Source organism: Poecile atricapillus, chromosome 19 (genome assembly GCF_030490865.1).
Source record: "Poecile atricapillus isolate bPoeAtr1 chromosome 19, bPoeAtr1.hap1, whole genome shotgun sequence".
NCBI lineage: Eukaryota > Metazoa > Chordata > Aves > Passeriformes > Paridae > Poecile > Poecile atricapillus.
In genome coordinates this window covers 6,284,726-6,303,876 of record NC_081267.1, presented here as the reverse complement: position 1 = coordinate 6,303,876, position 19,151 = coordinate 6,284,726, and the positions used below count along the sequence as shown (strand labels likewise).

At 48.7% G+C, this 19,151-nt stretch overlaps 1 pseudogene; it reads right to left on the bottom strand.

The window, feature by feature from the left end:
• LOC131586333 (uncharacterized) overlaps positions 1 to 19,151 on the bottom strand; it is a 705,318-nt pseudogene that overhangs the window by 179,521 nt on the left and 506,646 nt on the right.

Genomic DNA, 19,151 nt, shown 5'->3' with positions numbered 1-19,151 from the left:
ATAACCTGGCCATTCTCCTGATCCTTATCCATGACTTTGACAAATATTGCCTCTTGAACATGCCACCTCCCCAATGGGGAATGGTTCTGTCTGATCCAGCTGTGGCTCTTCCTTCAGAGATGAACCCAAAGGCTGTGCTGAAGGCAGCGTTTCCCGGAGGAAGCAGTGGCTCATGGGCAGCCTCTGCTGCAGGAAGGGAGGCCATGCCAGGCACAGTCCCAGGAGGTAATTGCTGTGCCTCTGGGCCTGAGCCCTGCTGAGGCTTGAGCTGCCATCTCTGCTACTTGGCAGTGCCTGCCTTTCAGGGATTTTGCACAGAGCATGGAAAAGGTGTTGAGAATGTCCAGAGCCAGTCCAGAGCTTTCCTCAGGCCCCTCTGCAGCTTTGGCCATGTCCATTGACATCTGGCTCCCATGGCCTTACCTGACCCCCTTGCAGTGCCCAGTTCCCTAAGGCAGAAGGGGATCCCAGCACACCATGGAATGTTTCTGATCTGTGCTCCCTTCTAGATTGGGATCGTGACATGGAGCATCTGGAATTGCTGGTAAATGGCGGTTTGAAGACCTTGCCAGATGCTGGAGGCAAGTTTTCAATGTCCCTTTCTGCACAGAATAATCAGTGTCAAGGTGGCAAGAGCTCACTCATGTGCCATTTCCCTCAAGAGTCTGAAGGTTGATGGGTTCTGGAAACCTCGCCCCATTCCCTTCTGGAGCCCTGAGTGATTCCACAGCATGGCTGTCAGTGGGAGGAAGGAGCATTTAGCTGTCAATCTTCTTCCCGTGTGCAATGCCAGTGTCTCCTTCTGTGTGCTCTGTACAGCCACAGAGAAGAGCAGAGAGGGAATGGACCAGGCCCAGGGCTGTGCCCCAGGGCTGTGCCTTGTGTGGCTCCTTTCTGGCCCCAGGGAGCCTGAGATGCTCCTGCTCCAGCTGCCAAGCCTTGGCCCTGCCTGGGGCTCAGTTCAGAGCTGCTGGCAGCTCCAGGGAGTCCTTTCTCTCCTGACTGCCATGCAAGGGGCTCCTTCCATCCCATTGTGGGGCCACTGCAGGCACGTGGTCCCCTGCTCCTGCTCCTGAGTGGAAGGCAGAGATGAGGGAGTGCCTTGGAGGGCACCAGTCACCCAGGTGCACTCACTGCCGCTCTGGACTGAAGAATAATCTTCAGCAGTGTCATGGGAGCTTTTCTGTTCTGCATTTCTTTGCAGATGAACCTGATGATGAAGATGATCTGGATTCCCCGTCCATATCAGTTGCTGAGCCTGGTGATGAGGAAGATTATGAGGGTAGGTGAAGGCCTTTCCCCCTGGGAGAGCTGCCAGCTCAGAGCCCAAGGCTCGGCCAGGGCAGCATCGCTGCAGGTGCCAGGACAGAGCCGTGCACGTGTGTGCCCTCGCTCTGCGTGATCCTCTCACTGCTCCTGTGGCTCAGTGCTGCCTGTGCAGCAGAGATGAGAGAAGCTTCTGTGGCTGTTGAGTTACAGGTGTGTCTGCAGCAAGGACTTTCCCAGCTGCTGAGCTAAATTCTGCAAGCAAACCCAGCTCCCATCACTGGGGTGTGTGGTGCATCCCTGCTGACCCCACAGGCTGAGCACTGGTTGTGTGGGATCCATTCCTGGGAAATGGAAATACTTTATATTATAGTCCCCTGAGAAAGAAGAACAAACCTATAGGAGATAGTAATGTAGCAATGGGGGAACTCAAATATCTGGACATAATCCTGAATGATCTGGAGGGATGCCGTGGTGGGTCCATGTCCCACAGCCTTCTCCTGAGACTCAGCAGCCGGGGCCTTTCTCTGCACATCTGGACACAGTGTACCCAGCACAGCAGGAAGGGATCCATGTCAGCCTCGCTGTCCCGCTGCTGCTTTCATGCCCTGCAGGGCTGTTTCCCAGCCTGGCCTGGCTTTTCTCCCCAGCCTCTGCAGGAAGGCATTTGGCATCAGCTGACAGAGAGCCCAAACTGCAGCATGGGACGTGAACACCCTGAGATGGCCTGAAATTTTCCAGTCTCGGGGTAGATCAGGTGTAGGGGCTGTTTAGAAGAGGGAGGGCCCTGGAGCATTTCCAAAACCCTGGGCATTTCCCTCATCCTTATCCATGTCCTTGACAAGTATTGCCTGGAGAAGACCAGCACAGCACAGAGAAATTGTGCCATTCAAGCTCAGGGGGTTGAGCAGTCTTGTGCCAAGGGGTGGCAAGGTGCCTGCAGGCCCCAGCTCTGGGGGAAACAGAGAACGTCCTGGCTGTATCCAGCGTGCTGCCAGCTCAGCAGTGGAGCACAGCACAGGCTCACGCTGCCCATTGCTCCCACAGATGCAGCTGGCACCACAACACATGCTCAGAATATCTGGGAAATCATGAGAAGAGTTTTCTACCAGGGAACAGATGGTTTGATTAAGTTAATGGCCATTGTGGCTGGTGGAGCACTTTTCCTGATGATGTGCTGTGCCGGAATCTGGTATTGCCGGAAGAGAAAACGGTGAGTGTTTTGCTGATCTCTGCCTCAAACAGTTTCTTGAAAGGCTGCTCATAGTCAGGAAACATTCCCAGTGAAGCTGCTGTGGACTTGTGGCTTAAGTTCTTGGTTGCCCAAATAACTCTGCTGAGAGTTCTGCTGCTGCCCAGGCCTTTCATTGGCCTCTTAATTGCTGGGCCTTGTCCTGGGGAGCCCGCTGGGGCTGCAGCCAGTGCTGGCTGCCACTGAGGCTGCCTGGCCAAGAGCAGCCCCAGGAGCAGCGGGCAGAGGCAAAGCAAGGTGGGCAGGAAGAAAGAGTGGGGACGAGATTGCCCTTGAAAGGCAGAGGGACCCTGCCCAGAGCCATCCCCTGCTCTCCAGGGCCTTGAGGGGCAGCTGTCCAGCTGGGCCAAGCTGTGCCAGCAGCTCCAGCCGTGCTGGGGAGCCTTGGCAGCTCTGGGCCCTGCTGTGCAGGAGGGTCCCTGAGTGCCAGCAGCAGCTGGGGGCCTCAGCCACCTCTTCTCTCAACAGGAGCGCCTCTGCAGCTTCAGAAGAGGAGCCAAAGATTTTAGTCTAAGAGAAGCTGACCTGTTATCCTCGCTCTTCACATCTCTCCCCATCTGCTGTGCTGTGGCTGCATCCCCATCTTGATGGCATCCCAAGACCCACACCTTTCAAGCGAGACCCTCTGCCCCTGAGTCCCCTGGCCCTGGTCCCTGGCCAGGACTGAAATTGGGCAGCCCCTGTGCACCAGAGCAGGGGTTGGCCCATGTTTTTTGTTCTAATAAAGAGATGGAGCTGTCACCCCAGTGTCCGGCTGGTACCACCAGCAGAGCCCACACGGCACCAGCCCTGGCTGAGCTCCATGTCCAGGAGCAGCCGGGGGTGCCCACGGTGTGGGCAGGCAGGAGCCAGGCAGGGGCTGCCGTGACCAGTGTTGGGGCACTGAGGGGCTGGGGGAGCCCATGCTGAGCGTCCCTGGGCTGTGAGGGCACATTTCCTTCAGTGGCATCACCTGGGCCTGCACCTCATGAGGCACACAGGGAAAATTTGGGCTCTCTCCTAAGGTGTGCAGGGATCCCCCGTGAGGAGTGCAGTGGGGTTAAATTGAGAGGGTTTTTTACTCTTCTCAGCACAGTAAAGGGGACACTCTTGGCCGAGTTTTGCAAAGCTGGGAGGAAGCCTCTTGTGAGCCCTTGGGCCTGGCCTGTGGGCACAGCGGGCAGGTGGAGCCCATCCCTTGAGGCCAGTCCGGGCTGCTCGGGCCGGGCTGGGCTGGGCCAGGTGAGCCGGGCCATTCTCTGGGGCACAGGAGGCACCCGGGGCTGTAACTGAGGCCGTGGCTTCTCAGCCTGAAGGGAGGCTGGCTCTGTTGGTTCGGAGGGCACAGCTCAGATCCCAGTTCCCTTTGTAAAGCTGCTGGGGAAGTGTTGAGGGCAGAGAGTTCCAACCCTTCTCACTGGGAAGCTGGGCTGATGCTGTGGGTTTTTTTTAATATTTTGCCTTCTAAATTTGTGTCCTGGCAGAAAGTTAAGTTTGCTTGCTCTCAGTCAGCCCCTTTTCTGTATGGTGCTATTATAAATGAAATTAAAATAAGACAACAAGAGCTATTAGGTTAACAGCAATTTAATAACAAGGGAAAAAAAAGATACAATTTAGTGAATTGAATAGAAGGATACAATTTAATAAAAGAATACTATTTAGTGGCCTGAATAGCAATTTGGTATAAAAGGAAAACAATTTAGTAAAAGAGTACAATTTAGTGAATAACTTCATATACATAGATATTGTCTTGGTTCTAGAAGACAGGTGTCTGCTAGGGAGAGCAGGAGCCTCCCTTGGGATGAAAGAATGTAGACCCCCTCCCTCCAAATTATTATAAATTTGAAATCAAGGGGCTTTCAGGCAGAGATCTGGGGATAGGAATAACAGTTCTTTACTAGTATAACCAGGTAAACAAACAAACAATAACTACAGCAATAACAAGAACACAGAACCAGGGACCCCGGGACAGCTTTCTCGGCTGAGATGGGATGGAGGAGAGGTTTTGTTTTCACAAACCCCCTCGAGCAGTCAGTCCCGGTGCTCCTGCAGGGCTCTGAGGAACAGTCAGCTGGAACAGCAGGGACGAGCTGAGATCCTGGGCTGGTGGCTGAGGTGTATCAGCAGCTCCACGGCGATGCCTGGCAGGACAGGGGGTGCGAGGCCACCAACAAAGAGGGGAGAAGGAGAAGAAGCAGCTTAGCGACCCAGCGCACGAACGTCCTTCCCCAAAGCCGAGGAAAAAAAGCCAGCTAAAAACTGTCCCCACCCTCCTTTTTCTGCCCCCTCCCCCCCCACCCTGGGCTTGGCCACTCTTTGTCCTTTGTGAGCACCCTTAAGTACCGGTAGTTAGGTTGTCCCAGCACATAATGGGTAAAAATTCCCTGGGCAGGCCAGAACACAAAATAAAACAAAAAAAAGAACACCTAACCCTCAACACTATCCACCCCGAATTTTTTCCCATACCAAAATGTTACATCAAATATTAAACCTTTAAATTATACACAAACACATACTACTTTAACTATATACATATTGTGGGGGTTCAAGCAAGGCTGATACCCTGACTGGAACCAGCACGGGCGGCTATCCTCAGCCGCGCGGTCCACATCCCACTGCATCAATGTGATGGATGGCAAATATGGCGATTTATTGCAGGGAAACTTAACATTTTATAGCCTGGGGGTCACTGTGTTACTCCCATCTGCATACGTCACACCTGGGTGCTATTGGCTAATTGCAGGGGGGCCCTGCTATCCTAACAGAGAGGGGTGGGTTTCTAACTTTCTCGTTACATCCCGAGTTCTTCCGCAGCGCAAGGCCTTAACTACAACATATCCCCTCTCTCCATGAATAACTAGTTTGCTAAAATATAAAAGTATTGAAAATGGATAATATAAATTGAGTCCAAAGATTAACACAAGTAAAATCATTACAACTGGTCTAATTAGGGTAGACACCAGGGTGGTTAGCCATGAAGACTGATCGAACCAGGATTGGAACCAGCTTTGCTGGGCTTCTCTCTCTGCTTTTCGTTGAGACAGCCTGTCTCGTAGCTCTGCCATGGTGTCTCTCACTATTCTGGTGTGGTCAGCGTAGAAGCAGCACTCCTCTTTCAGGGCAATGCAGAGGCCTCCTTGCTGCATGAATTGAAGGTCGAGACCTCGCCTGTTCTGTAAAACAACTTCAGAGAGTGAGGAGACTGATTTTTCTAGAAAGGATATGGATTTCTCAATTTTCTGTAGATCTTCATCTACAGTCATCTGTAGCTAAAACAGTCTCTGTTGTTGGGTCATGATGGCAGAGACACCTGTGGCAGCACCTGTTGCTCTCAGGTTAAGCAGCATCGCTATGGTTACACCTGTTACCACTTCTCTTTTCTGAAGCCGGGTGAGTCTCTCCACTTGCAGGCTCAACTCTTCATCCAGGTGGTACAGAACTCTGGGGATGATAACAGCTAATACACACAAAAGTCAGCAGAGGAGTTAAAGCTTTGGGTATAAATGCAAGGGCTTGACTATTAGATCATGGGTTCTCAGCCTATACCATAAGGTTGGGGCTCACTGCTTCAGGTGTTATAACTATAAACAGTACAATTACTATAAGCAGTTTATCATGTAAATGACACCATGCTTGCAAACTCACAGTTAAAACTTTAACGTTAAATGAACCTTCAAAGATACTTATACTACCTCTTAAAGGAAAATACTTATATTTTATACTAACATAACAATTACTATACAGACTAAACACTTTACCTTAAACTATTATCTAACTACTTTTAACATACGTGTTCTGGTATATATGTAGTCTAAGCGTGAAAACAATTTGCTAAAAGGATAAACACACAATTATAATTTGCTTTGTATATAGTTAAATGGAGTCTCTACACCTCCCAAATCTTCTACAGAATTTCTCTAACACGATTCAGTCCTGGAATGTTCACTGCTCCTGTGATGTCAGCTGGCAGCTGATCGGTGACTGAGGGCTTTGATGTTCAAGTTGTTCTTCAAACCTCTTTAAATCTTAAAACAAAGGATAACTGAAAAATCATAATAACACATATAATCATCATAATAACAGTATAAAATTTCTGTTGGCAGCTGTCTGTATAGTGTTCAGACACAACTGTGTCCTGACAGCTCCACTTCTGATCCAAGTCTGGAGTACCAAGGCTGTGTGGTGACTTCTCTGTTCACTGGATCTCGTGTGTTCAGAGGCAGACAGTCTGGTCAGATGAACAGGTGACCTTTCTGAATCTGTCAACAAAACACAGGCACTTCTCTCCTTGAAGTTAATGAATTACACTAATCAAATTGCTTTTAGGGTATCAATTTCCCCCGTTTTCTAAAAAATAAAAATGAAATGTATTTCTGTTCAACATTAACATAAAACCTTATATACAATTAGTAAGAACCTATAACAGTTAAAAATCAATTAATATAAAAATACTGTTAATTATTAAAACACTGCACCAGCATCCCATAGTTAATAAACAAACAAAACCAAAAATCATCAGTGAAGGAATGGATCATCATCTCCGGAAATGATTCTCCAAGCTCACTTCAAAACTGATCCAGCTGTTATATTAATAGGGTCAAATTGCAAAGTCAAAAAGTGACTCAAATACTGATTTGGGACAGAAAACATCTGGATCTGTTGATAAACATTCTGTCCAGGTAAAGTTAAGGCTTGGCCAGGGCCTGGCTTTAAACTGGAAAGATGCCTCTTAACTCATTTTTAAAACAAGGTTTTCAATAGCAACAGCTATGAGATGCTTACAGTACAGCAAACTGTTAAAATGCATTTGTACAAAGTAAATAATTAAAAACCTTAGATACCAGACTAATTAAATCATTCAGCAGTTGGTTTAATTTGAGGCTTCTTCAATGGCAGCTAATCCTTAGCAATGGTACATCTTTTTAAAATTCTGAAAACACTGAAAAATAAAAAGTTATAGCAAACAAAACTGCAAAAATTACAACAACTAAATAGAACTCCCAATGAAGTGTAGGGTGTCACAGTCTGCATTCATTTCTGTCCACAAGCAGATGTTCATCAGTGGTTTATCACAGTTGCTTCAGTTGTAGCTGTCTTCATATTTTTAGGAAAATAACTATACTTTGCAATTTAAACAAGTGTTTCTAATAAAACATAAAACAATTCAAATGAAACAAAATTTAAACTTAACAATAATTATTTATAACAAAAGGAAATAGCAAAACCTAACTTTAAAAAAATATCTAAGTTATACAGCTTAACTTAAAAACATTTAAGTCAACAGTAACATGGATTCACTATAAAATTATAAAAATTTAACAAATACATCACAATTCCATGTCATCTAGCTTTGAGAATAACCCATAATAACTGCAAATGTTACTAAAAACACTCATTCACAATAAGAATTTGCCTAGTATATGCTCAAATTAGCTAAGACTCCAAAGTGCAGCCTTTCCAAAGAAAAAGCCACAATACAGGATTGGGCAAGTTGTCATTTAGCTTTTGTAGCACTTCTCAAAAATATCAAGTCCAATTTCTAAACTAAAATCCAAAATCCAAATTAATATATGCAGTTATATGTGTTTTATATAACAAAAATATTCACATTAAAATTTCCTTATTAAAATTGTCAAAAACTCAGCAAATGGGTAATATATGATTAACATAACTTTGAAATTACTGAAACAAAACAAGAATCTTTTAAGTTTCTTGGGATGCAAAAATACAACATTTAAACTTTTTAATCTATTTTTAAAGGCACTTAATTCAATAGAAACTTATTTTTAAATCTCAATTTTAATTACAACAATTTGCTAATTTATAAACAATACAGTTTACAAAGCTTCTAAATTTTAAATTGTCTAATTAAAAGTCTCTCTTTTTCTTATCCTTCTCAAAAATGTCCAGCTTTCTGTTGTTCTTCTTTTGTTTTGTAGTTTTACTTTCCGCGGTTCCATTGAAGTCGCTGTTACTTGTTTCACTGGTGGTTGCCATGGCAACAGCGTACTGCCGTGTGTTTTCCTGAACTGGGCCGTGCCGGGCTACTTTTTAAATCTGAGAAAAACTCTGAAAACTCCAACTGCATAAACTCATAATTACTTAAAACACAAAATTAACTCCAAAAGGGTACATAAACACTTTTTAAAAACTCAGTAAATTATGACTTTGTAACAAACTCGGTATTGTCCTGCCGCTTCTCAGAGAGGGAGTCGGGGGGGGGGGGGGGGGGTGTGTGTATGCGAACCGCTCGTATCTCAGTCAAAGTCAAAACTGGTCGGTTACTTCCTGTTTGCCGTGCCTTTTCTCGGGCCCCGGCCTCGCTACCACCCCCGTGGGCAGGCTGTTCCCTCCCCCCTGGTTCCACTCCGCCTCCATCCCACCTTTCCCTCCGCCCCTGGTTCCACTCCGTTCTGGCTCCTGCCCTCCCCCCTTTCTTGCATTCCAATCTCTGTGCAGAGGTGCCCATCCTCCCGCGTCTTATCTCTTTCACATTCCTTATCTTTCTTCTTCACATTCTTTTTCTTTCCCATCCCCCCGACCACGTTCCTCTTTCTTTGTTAGAGATATATTTTTCCCGCGCTACAACTTCTTTCTCTGTGCCATCTTTATGTCTTTGGAGGGATGTTTTCTTCTTATTTTTTCTGCCACACCTCTGGCTATTTCTGTTAACTTTTTCCAAAAATCTTCTGCTCTTCGCTGTTTCTCTGAGAGCAGATAAGAATTTAGGGACTGAGGGGACTCCCGGCCCCTCTCCCGGCTCAGTTGAGCTTCTCCCGTCTGGGGGCTGTAAAGGTCTAACCCTAAATTTCAGGGTAGCCAGCATACAGTTCCTTGTTGTTCCCCAGATCTCTTTGGCAAGCGTTTTAGTACATCTGTCCCACACCTTAGGGTGGATAAACCTTACAAGCCGATTTACGACTTCAACAACCCAAAGCCTTGTAATAACAAGCGAATTAGGTTTACAACTTAATTAATTTACAACTTACAATCTAACCTTTTTCGATGATTTCATCATCCTTCTGGGCCCAGGCTCTCCCGTCAAGAATAGACTCACTATCTTGACCGCTGTTCCTTGACTCAGGGTATCCTTGCTTTCTTCTTGTCCCACTTTTCTTCCTCCCGGGTTTCTGGCACCATATGTGGGGGTTCAAGCAAGGCTGATACCCTGACTGGAACCAGCACGGGCGGCTATCCTCAGCCGCGCGGTCCACATCCCACTGCATCAATGTGATGGATGGCAAATATGGCGATTTATTGCAGGGAAACTTAACATTTTATAGCCTGGGGGTCACTGTGTTACTCCCATCTGCATACGTCACACCTGGGTGCTATTGGCTAATTGCAGGGGGGCCCTGTTATCCTAACAGAGAGGGGTGGGTTTCTAACTTTCTCGTTACATCCCGAGTTCTTCCGCAGCGCAAGGCCTTAACTACAACAACATATGTACATACAGATACAGATACAAGCACAGTGTCATGGGTAGTTCACCCTAAAACCAGGTCCCCTTGGGGTATGCACCAGGTCTCTCCATCTTTTTGCATGACCCACCAAGTGCAACCCGGTCCCTGAGCAAAGACAACCCCACGGATTGGATTGTCTTTGCTGGAGGCAGAATTAACCCAAACAGTTTTTCTCAGCATACCTCTCATATGTACCACTGGAACCTTATCTCCATCTGTCATTCTAGAGGGCTCAGATTGGGCTGGGCCTGCTCGGTTAGTGGAACTTCGGGTGTTCACCAACCATGTGGCTTTTGCTAAATTAATCTCCCAGTTCTTGAAGGTTCCCCCACCCAGTGCCTTCAAGCTGGTTTTAAGCAGGCCATTGCATCGTTCAACTTTTCCAGCAGCGGGTGCATGGTAGGGGATATGATACACCCACTCAATGCCATGTTCCCTAGCCCAGCTGTTTATGAGGCTGTTCTTGAAATGAGTCCCATTGTCTGACTCAATCCTCTCAGGGGTGCCATGCCTCCAAAGGACCTGCTTTTCAAGTCCCAGGATGGTGTTACGGGCTGTAGCATGAGGCACAGGGTAGGTTTCCAACCATCCAGTGGTGGCTTCTACCATGGTGAGCACGTAGCGCTTTCCTTGGCGGGTTTGGGGCAGTGTGATGTAGTCGATCTGCCAGGCCTCCCCATACTTGTATCTGGACCACCGCCCACCGTACCAGAGGGGCTTCAACTGCTTGGCCTGCTTGATCGTGGCACACGTCTCACAGTCATGGGTAACCTGAGAAATACTGTCCATGGTTAGATCCACCCCTCGGTCTCGTGCCCACTTATAGGTGGCATCTCTACCCTGATGACCTGAGGCGTCATGGGCCCATCGAGTTAGGAACAACTCTCCCTTGTGTTGCCAATCTAAGTCTATCTTTGACACCTCTATCTTTGCAGCCTGATCCACCTGCTCATTGTTTCGGTGCTCTTCATTAGCCCTACTCTTGGGGACATGGGCATCTACATGACGGACCCTCACAGACAGTTTCTCTACCCTGGTGGCGATGTCTTTCCACTCATCAGCAGCCCAGATTGGCTTTCCTCTGCGTTGCCAGTTGGCTTTTTTCCACCTTTCCAGCTATCCCCACAGAGCATTGGCTACCATCCATGAATCAGTGTAGAGATAGAGTTTTGGCCACTTCTCTCTTTCAGCAATGTCCAGGGCCAGTTGAACAGCTTTGAGTTCAGCAAGTTGGCTTGATCCACCTTCTCCTTCAGTGGCCTCTGCGACCTGTCGTGTGGGGCTCCATACGGCTGCTTTCCACTTCCGGTTCATCCCTACGATGCGACAGGAACTATCAGTGAACAGAGCGTAGCGTGTTTCTTCTGCTGGAAGTTGGTTATATGGTGGAGCTTCTTCAGCCCGTGTCACTTGTTCCTGCTCCTCTTCATCAGTGAGACCAAAGTTTTCACCTTCAGGCCAGTTTGTAATTATCTCCAAAATCCCAGGGCGATTTGGGTTTCCAATACGGGCGCGCTGCGTGATGAGGGCGATCCACTTGCTCCATGTAGCGTCGGTGGCGTGGTGGGTAGAGGGAACCTTTCCTTTGAACATCCACCCCAGCACTGGCAGTCGGGGTGCCAGGAGGAGTTGTGCTTCTGTGCCAATCACTTCTGAGGCGGCTTGGACTCCTTCATAGGCAGCTAAGATTTCCTTCTCTGTGGGAGTGTAGTTGGCTTTGGACCCTCTGTAGCTTCGGCTCCAGAATCCCAGTGGTCGGCCTCGAGTCTCCCCAGGCACTTTCTGCCAAAGGCTCCAGGACAGACCATTGTTCCCAGCTGCAGAGTAGAGCACGTTCTTCACGTCTGGTCCTGTCCTGACTGGGCCAAGGGCTACTGCATGAGCGATCTCCTGTTTGATCTGAGCAAAAGCTTGCTGCTGTTCAGGGCCCCAGTGGAAATCATTCTTTTTTTGGGTAACCAGGTAGAGAGGGCTCACGATCTGGCTGTACTCAGGAATGTGCATCCTCCAGAAACCTATGGCACCTAGGAAAGCTTGTGTTTCCTTTTTGTTGGCTGGTGGAGACATTGCTGTGATCTTATTGACGACCTCAGTGGGAATCTGACGCCGTCCATCTTGCCACTTTACTCCCAGGAACTGGATCTCTCGAGCAGGTCCTTTGACTTTGTTCTTCTTGATGGCAAAGCCGGCTTCTAGCAGAATCTGGATGATCTTTTCTCCTTTCTCAAATACTTCTACTGCTGTGTTCCCCCACACAATGATGTCATCAATGTACTGCAGATGTTCTGGAGCCTCACCCTTTTCCAGGGCAGCCTGGATCAGTCCATGGCAGATGGTGGGGCTGTGCTTCCACCCCTGGGGCAGTCGGTTCCAGGTGTACTGCACTCCCCTCCACGTGAAGGCAAACTGAGGCCTGCATTCTGCTGCCAGGGGAATGGAGAAAAATGCATTAGCAATGTCGATAGTGGCGTACCACTTCACTGCCTTGGACTCCAGCTCGTACTGGAGCTCCAGCATGTCTGGCACGGCAGCGCTCAGCGGTGGAGTCACTTCATTCAATGCACGATAGTCCACAGTCAATCTCCATTCTCTGTCAGATTTACGCACAGGCCAGATGGGGCTGTTGAAGGGTGAGTGGGTTTTGCTGAGCACCCCTTGGCTCTCCAGCTCTCGGATCATCTTGTGGATGGGGATCACAGCATCTCGATTTGTTCTATATTGTCGGTGGTGCACCGTCAAGGTGGCAATTGGTACTCGCTGTTCTTCCGCTTTTAGGAGTCCTACTGCAGATGGGTTCTCTGACAGTCCAGGCAAGGTGTTCAATTGCTTGATGCCCCCTGTCCCTACAGCTGCTATCCCAAATGCCCACCTAAGCCCCTTTGGGTCCTTAAAATACCCACTTCGGAGGTAGTCTATGCCTAAAATGCATGGGGCCTCTGGGCCAGTCACAATGGGGTGTTTCTTCCACTCATTTCCAGTCAGGCTCACATCTGCTTCCACTAAAGTAAAGTCCTGTGATCCCCCTGTCACACCAGCAATAGAAACAGATTCTGCCCCTACAGTATCTAGCAGCGTGCGATAAGCATACGCTAGGGCCCAGCTTATTGCACTGAGATTTTTCTTCTTAAAATCATCACAGCAATTCTCTTCCAGATATTTCCCTACTTCATCTGGGTTCTGAATTTGTTCATGTGAAAATTCCCAGGCTGGGGGATCACAGGACTTTTCTGGGGGATCAGAAAATTCCTTCAGAGTTCGGCCAATTCTCTCCCATTCTCTACACCACTCAGGATTTCTCACACCTGAGTCTACTTCTGGGGCAGGGGTTTCATTGGCTCTTCTGGATATCTCAGCCCTCATTCTAGAGAAGTTGCAGACTATATAGAGGAAGCTTAACAGCTGAACTACCAGGAAAGTGACCGGGAATGTGGTATCCTTAACACTCAGGGGAAACTGGATATTCTCAAAGAGGGACATAACAGATTCAAAGGAGAAGAAGGAAAGAAAAGGCTGAAAAGCCTCATCCCCTGCTCTTCCTCTAACAAACTGGGTACAATTACCAATAAACTCCTAAAATGTGCTACTGGGACTGGGAGGCAGGGTCGGGCGAAGAAACCATAAGCCAAACATACCTGACAGAAACTTCAGTCGTTCTATGAACTTCCTATAAATAATTATCACCAAGCCCAGCACAATAACCATTCTAATCTGTGCCCCTCTACTGTGAAAGAGGGAAAAGACAGGTATTAAAACGTCAAAAAATTCTAGGGACCAGATCGACATGAAGGCCTCCACCCTGAGAGATATTATGTATCTAAACAACATGGCTACTGACTGCTTTATCCCAATACAGAATAAATACAACCAACAATCAGTACAGGTTTTTCCACTTTCTCTTGCCCCGCACTGGGCGCCAAAAATGTATTTGTCCTAGTTTAGGGCAGATTAGGAAGGAAAACTCCAAATGGGGATTTCCCCAGGGAAATGACCCTCCTCACTTTCTAGTCCGGGAAAAGAAAAAAAAATTCTTTGGAGAGAAGTGGAAAAAGCTGTTTATTTAACAGCAATTGAGTAATATTAAATAATAAAACCTCTCGGTGTTCGATGGGATGGCAAGTCTAGGAAGAAAAGTCCTTTTCATGTGGTGTAGCTCGGCTTGCTCAGTTTCTTATCAGTCCCTCCGGCGCTGGAAAGTGCCGAGGCCCAGGCCCCGGTGGGCCACAGGCGTGAGCTCCCGGGGTTTGGCTGGGTGTTCAGTCCAGAGCAGGCTTGCACAGATCCAGGAAAAAAGGGAAAAAACAAAGGTCCAGGGAACTCCTCTGCCTCAGCTAGCTAAAACTAACTAAAAGCCAGAGAGAAGCTCTGTCCCGCTGTCTGTCCGTGCTGCAGACACCACAGTCTAGGAGCGAGATGTGTGGGAGTGATGTTTTTCTTTAACACAAACTGCGGCTTCTTCTTCCCCCTCTCTTGCTCTCAGATCCAGTCTTAAAGGTGCAGAACTTAATATATAACATAAACCAGACGATTGGGGATACCAGTATCATAAAGTCACCCCAGGACACAGAGAAACTACTAAAATAGATACATAAGGAATATTTGCAGTTCAGGGATACGTGATCAGCATACGTGCCTTAATAATCTCTTGTAAACTCTTGCCAATTAATTATTGACATTAATTGCTTTGTACCAATAAAATACAATGAGCCATTGCTTTGTCCAATGAATATAATGAGCTCTTTTGATATAACTAATGACTTAAATCATGCTTTCTTAAGGGAATAAAAGTTGAGAACACCTTGTAATACAGAAGAAGCCATTGTAGTCTCTGCACAAGTCAGTGTGTGTGTGTGTAGCGTGTCCATCTCAACAGTGACAGGTCAGAAATCCTGGAATATATCTGGGTAAAGCTTTTATATTGGTTGTTGAGACTAGGTACAAATCTCCAGTGGGAAAAAATCCTCTTTAGTAGGCTGGGTGCCTTGGGTTGTCTTAGCTCTTCCCAGAGTAAAGATTTCCAATTGAATGCAGTTTCAGTTTTGATTCTAAAAGTATAAAGTATTCCAAGTTTTTCGGAAGTCTAAAACTACATTGATAACTCTGAAAGTACCATGGAAATGAGGAAGAAGTGTTTGTGGATTTCTTTCTATAAAAAATATTTCTAAATATTTCTAGAAACTTTTAATTCCTAAAAATAAGAAAAAAAAAAATGGGGTCACCTTTGCCGAATTCTAAAATTCCTTTGAGAAATCCTAAACTAATATGGAAATTGGGAAGAAACATCTGGGGATTACTCTCTACCGAAAATTATTCTAAATAGCACTAAAAATTTCTAAAAATGAAAAACAAAGATAACATGTTGCCCCATGCCCAGATGCCAGTGGCAGAGCAATAAGCTGATAATGCAACTTTGGCAGGGACAACAGAAACTGGCTTGGAGATGCAGAAAGACAGGTGTAGTTCTCCCAGATTGAAGCCAGTCTTGTGAAGTTACAGAGGCGTTCCTGTGGAGAGAGGAGGTGGCTGAGGCCCCCAGCTGCCGCTGGCACTCAGGGACCCTCCTGCACAGCAGGGCCCAGAGCTGCCAAGGCTCCCCAGCACGGCTGGAGCTGCTGGCACAGCTTGGCCCAGCTGGACAGCTGCCCCTCAAGGCCCTGGAGAGCAGGGGATGGCTCTGGGCAGGGTCCCTGCTGTCTGCTTTTCAAGGGCAATCTTATCACCACTCTTTCTCCTGCCCACCTTGCTTTGCCTCTGCCTGGAGCTCCTGGGACTGCTCCTGGCCATGATTAATAATCACTGCTTATTCTGTCAGCAAAGGGACATTGAGAAGTTGTCTCCAGCATGCACCATGATCTTCACAATGTGATTGACCGGGACTGCACGTCAATCCATATCTCAATGCCAGTCTGTACGGGAGCACAGATCAGAAGCGTTTTCATGGTGTGCTGGGCTCCCCATCCTGTTTAGGGAACGAGGCCCTGCAAGGAGGTCTTCAGTGGCAGAGAAGCCACTGCCTGAGATGTAACCCCAGGTGCCTCCTGTGGCTCAGGGAGCGGCTGTGGCTGTAAATGTGTGTTTGTCTGCAGCACAGGGCCAGGGCTTAGCAAGGCCCTTGTTGTGCCTCGGGCACTGCTCGGCAGCCCCATCGGACCCGGGGCCTCAGCCCTTCCCTGTTGGGGACTGACCTGGCCCAGCCCAGCCATGGAGCAGGGCCCGACAAGGGCGCAGTGGGTCCAGAGGCCCGGCCTGGCCCCGGTCCCCAAGGGATGGGCTCTGTCTGCCTGCACAGCCCACAGGCGAGGCCCGAGGCTCTGCAGGAAGCTTCCTGCCAGCTTTGCACAACCTCCACGGAGAGTGTCCCTTTGCTGTGCTGAGAAGAATAACAAATCCCTCTAGTTTAACCTCGCTGCACACGTCATGAGGGATCTCTGCAAATCTTAGGAGAGACCATATTCATTTGTGCCTCATGAGGGATCTCTGCAAACCTTGGCAGGGACTCCAAAATATCCCTTGTTCCTCACAGGGAATCTGTGCACACCTTTTCAGAGACCCCAAAATAACCTCATGTGCCTCACAAAAGAATCCGACCCCTGGCCCACTTTAGGAAGGACTCGGCTCCTCTCCAGGCCTTGATGGCAACCACTAAATGGTCACGTAAATCATGAGAACTCAAGCCCCTTGCCAGTCTTACAGGCTTCTCCAGTCACCTGTAGCCATAGAAGTGACCCCAAATCCCCTAAGAATTTCAAGAGGAAACCTCAGCCACATGCACCACTTACAAAAGACCCAAACCCGTGCCTGTCTTACTGGAAAACACAACACCCTGCCCGTGCCTCACGATGGACCCCAATCATCTGGCAGCCTTACAGGGGTCCCCCATCACCTGCATGCCATAGAAAAGCCAGGTGTGCCATTAACTCTAGCCAGCAGTGTGTTCCATGGCAGAAACCTCTCCAATGCCTTTCTGGGAATTGAGAACACGTGTTGTGGTGCCAGCTGCATCTGTGGGAGCCATGGGCAGTGTGAGTCTGTGCTGTGCTCCACTGCTGAGCTGGCAGCACCGTGGATATGGCCAGGATATTCCGTTTCCCACAGGTCTGGAGCCTGCAGGTACCTTGCTGACCCCTTGGCACAGGCTGTGCCACCCAACAAAGCTCAGAAGCCTGAGAGGAGAGCCTGAGGGCAGCAGGAAGAAGCCCCTGCTCTAGAACTGAGGGAGTTCTTCCAGAAGCCAAGATGGTGAATTGAAGAGGTTTCCAGGGTGCTCAGTGTTTTTCTCTGAAGACTAAGCAGTGAGCTTGTCGGAAATCCCAGAAAAAATCTGGAAAAATATTTCATGTAATTTTTCTTTGATTAGGTCCAAATCTCCAGTGGGAAAAGAGCCTCCCCAGTATGCTGGGTGTCTTGGGGTGTCTTAGTTCTTCCTAGAGTAAACATTACCAATTAAACAAAATTTAATATTTTATTGGAGAAATGGAAAAAATGTTTCAGAATTCTTAAACTACTTTCAAAAACAATCGCTAAACATAGTCTCTAAAAAAAGAGAAGAAACATTTGGGGACTTCTTTCTACCAAAAAAAAACCAACAAAAACCATATTTCTAATAATTTCTAATTTCTAAAAATGAAAAAATAAGAAAACTTGGTGCCCCATGCCTGGCTGCTGCCTGCCCAGCCAAGGCTGTGGCCAGCCAAGCAGCTGTGCCAGTGCTGGTGGTACCAGCCAGACCCCAGAGCAGAAGCCCAAAGGTTTTGTTCAAGCCCTTCCCTGGCAGCAGGGGCCCACATTCAGGCCTGGCCAGGCACCAGGGCCAGAACCTTCAGGGACAGAGGGTCCTGTTCTGGGTGGTGGCGGCACAGCAATAAACTGATAATGCAGCTGTGGTGGGGACAACGAACACTGGCTTGGAGATGGAGGAAGACAGGTGTAGTTCTCCCTGATTGAAGCCTTTGGCCAGTCTTTTGAAGCTGCAGAGGTGCTCCTGTGGAGAGAAGAGGTGGCTGAGGCCCCCAGCTGCCGCTGGCACTCAGGGACCCTCCTGCACAGCAGGGCCCAGAGCTGCCAAGGCTCCCCAGCACGGCTGGAGCTGCTGGCACAGCTTGGCCCAGCTGGACAGCTGCCCCTCAAGGCCCTGGAGAGCAGGGGATGGCTCTGGGCAGGGTCCCTGGCCAGGAACGGGCCCCAGAGCACCTCTGCCTTTCAAGGACAATCTCGTCCCCGCTCTTTCTCCTGCCCACCTTGCTTTGCCTCTGCCCACTGCTCCTGGGGCTGCTCTTGGCCAGGCAGCCTCAGTGGCAGCCAGCACTGGCTGCAGCCCCAGCGGGCTCCCCAGGACAAGGCCCAGTAATTAAGAGGCCAATGAAAGGCCTGGGCAGCAGCAGAATTCTCAGCAGAGTTATTTGGGCAACCAAGGACTAGCCACAAGTCCACAGCAGCCTCACTGGGAATGTTTCTATTCTACAACAGACTTTCAAAAGAAGATGTTTGAAGGAAAGATGAATGAAATACTCACCGTTTTGTCTTCCAGACATACCAGATTCCAACACAGCATAAAATGAAGACAAGTACCAAACAAAACAGGCCTGACATTAATTCTAGCCAACAGCGTGTTCCCTGACAGAAACCTCTTCCGATGCCCTTCTGGGAACTGGGAACACGTGTTGTGCTGGCTGCATCTGTGGGAGAATTGGACAGCGTGAGCCCGTGCTGTGCTGCGCTGCTGAGCTGGCAGCACGGTGGGTATGTCCAGGATATTCCCTGTTGCCCACAGAGCTGGGGCCTGCAGGCACCTTACCGGCCCTTGGCACAGGCTGTGCCACCCAATAAAACCCAGAAGGCTGAGAGGAGAACCCGGGGACAGTGCAGCTGCTTGGGCAGTGGCTCCTTCCAGGGACAGGGGCCAAACCCATCCCTGAGCAGCCACTGCCACCCCTGACCCTCCCTGCTCCGTGACAGCTCCCCCAGCCCAAGGGGACAGAGCCAGGCACTGTCAGGGGCCAGTGCAGCCCGTGCCCAGTTGGGAGCCAGGGCTGGCTGTGGCTCTGGGATCGTGGCAGGGCTCCTGCTCGGGGCTGCTCCTGAGTCTTGGGCCTCTGGATGCTTAGGGCCAGCTCTGGGAGCAGCTGCAGTGGGATGGACATTGGTGCACGAGTCCCGTTTCCCAGGGGCTGGGAATGAGCTCCAAAGGCCTGGAA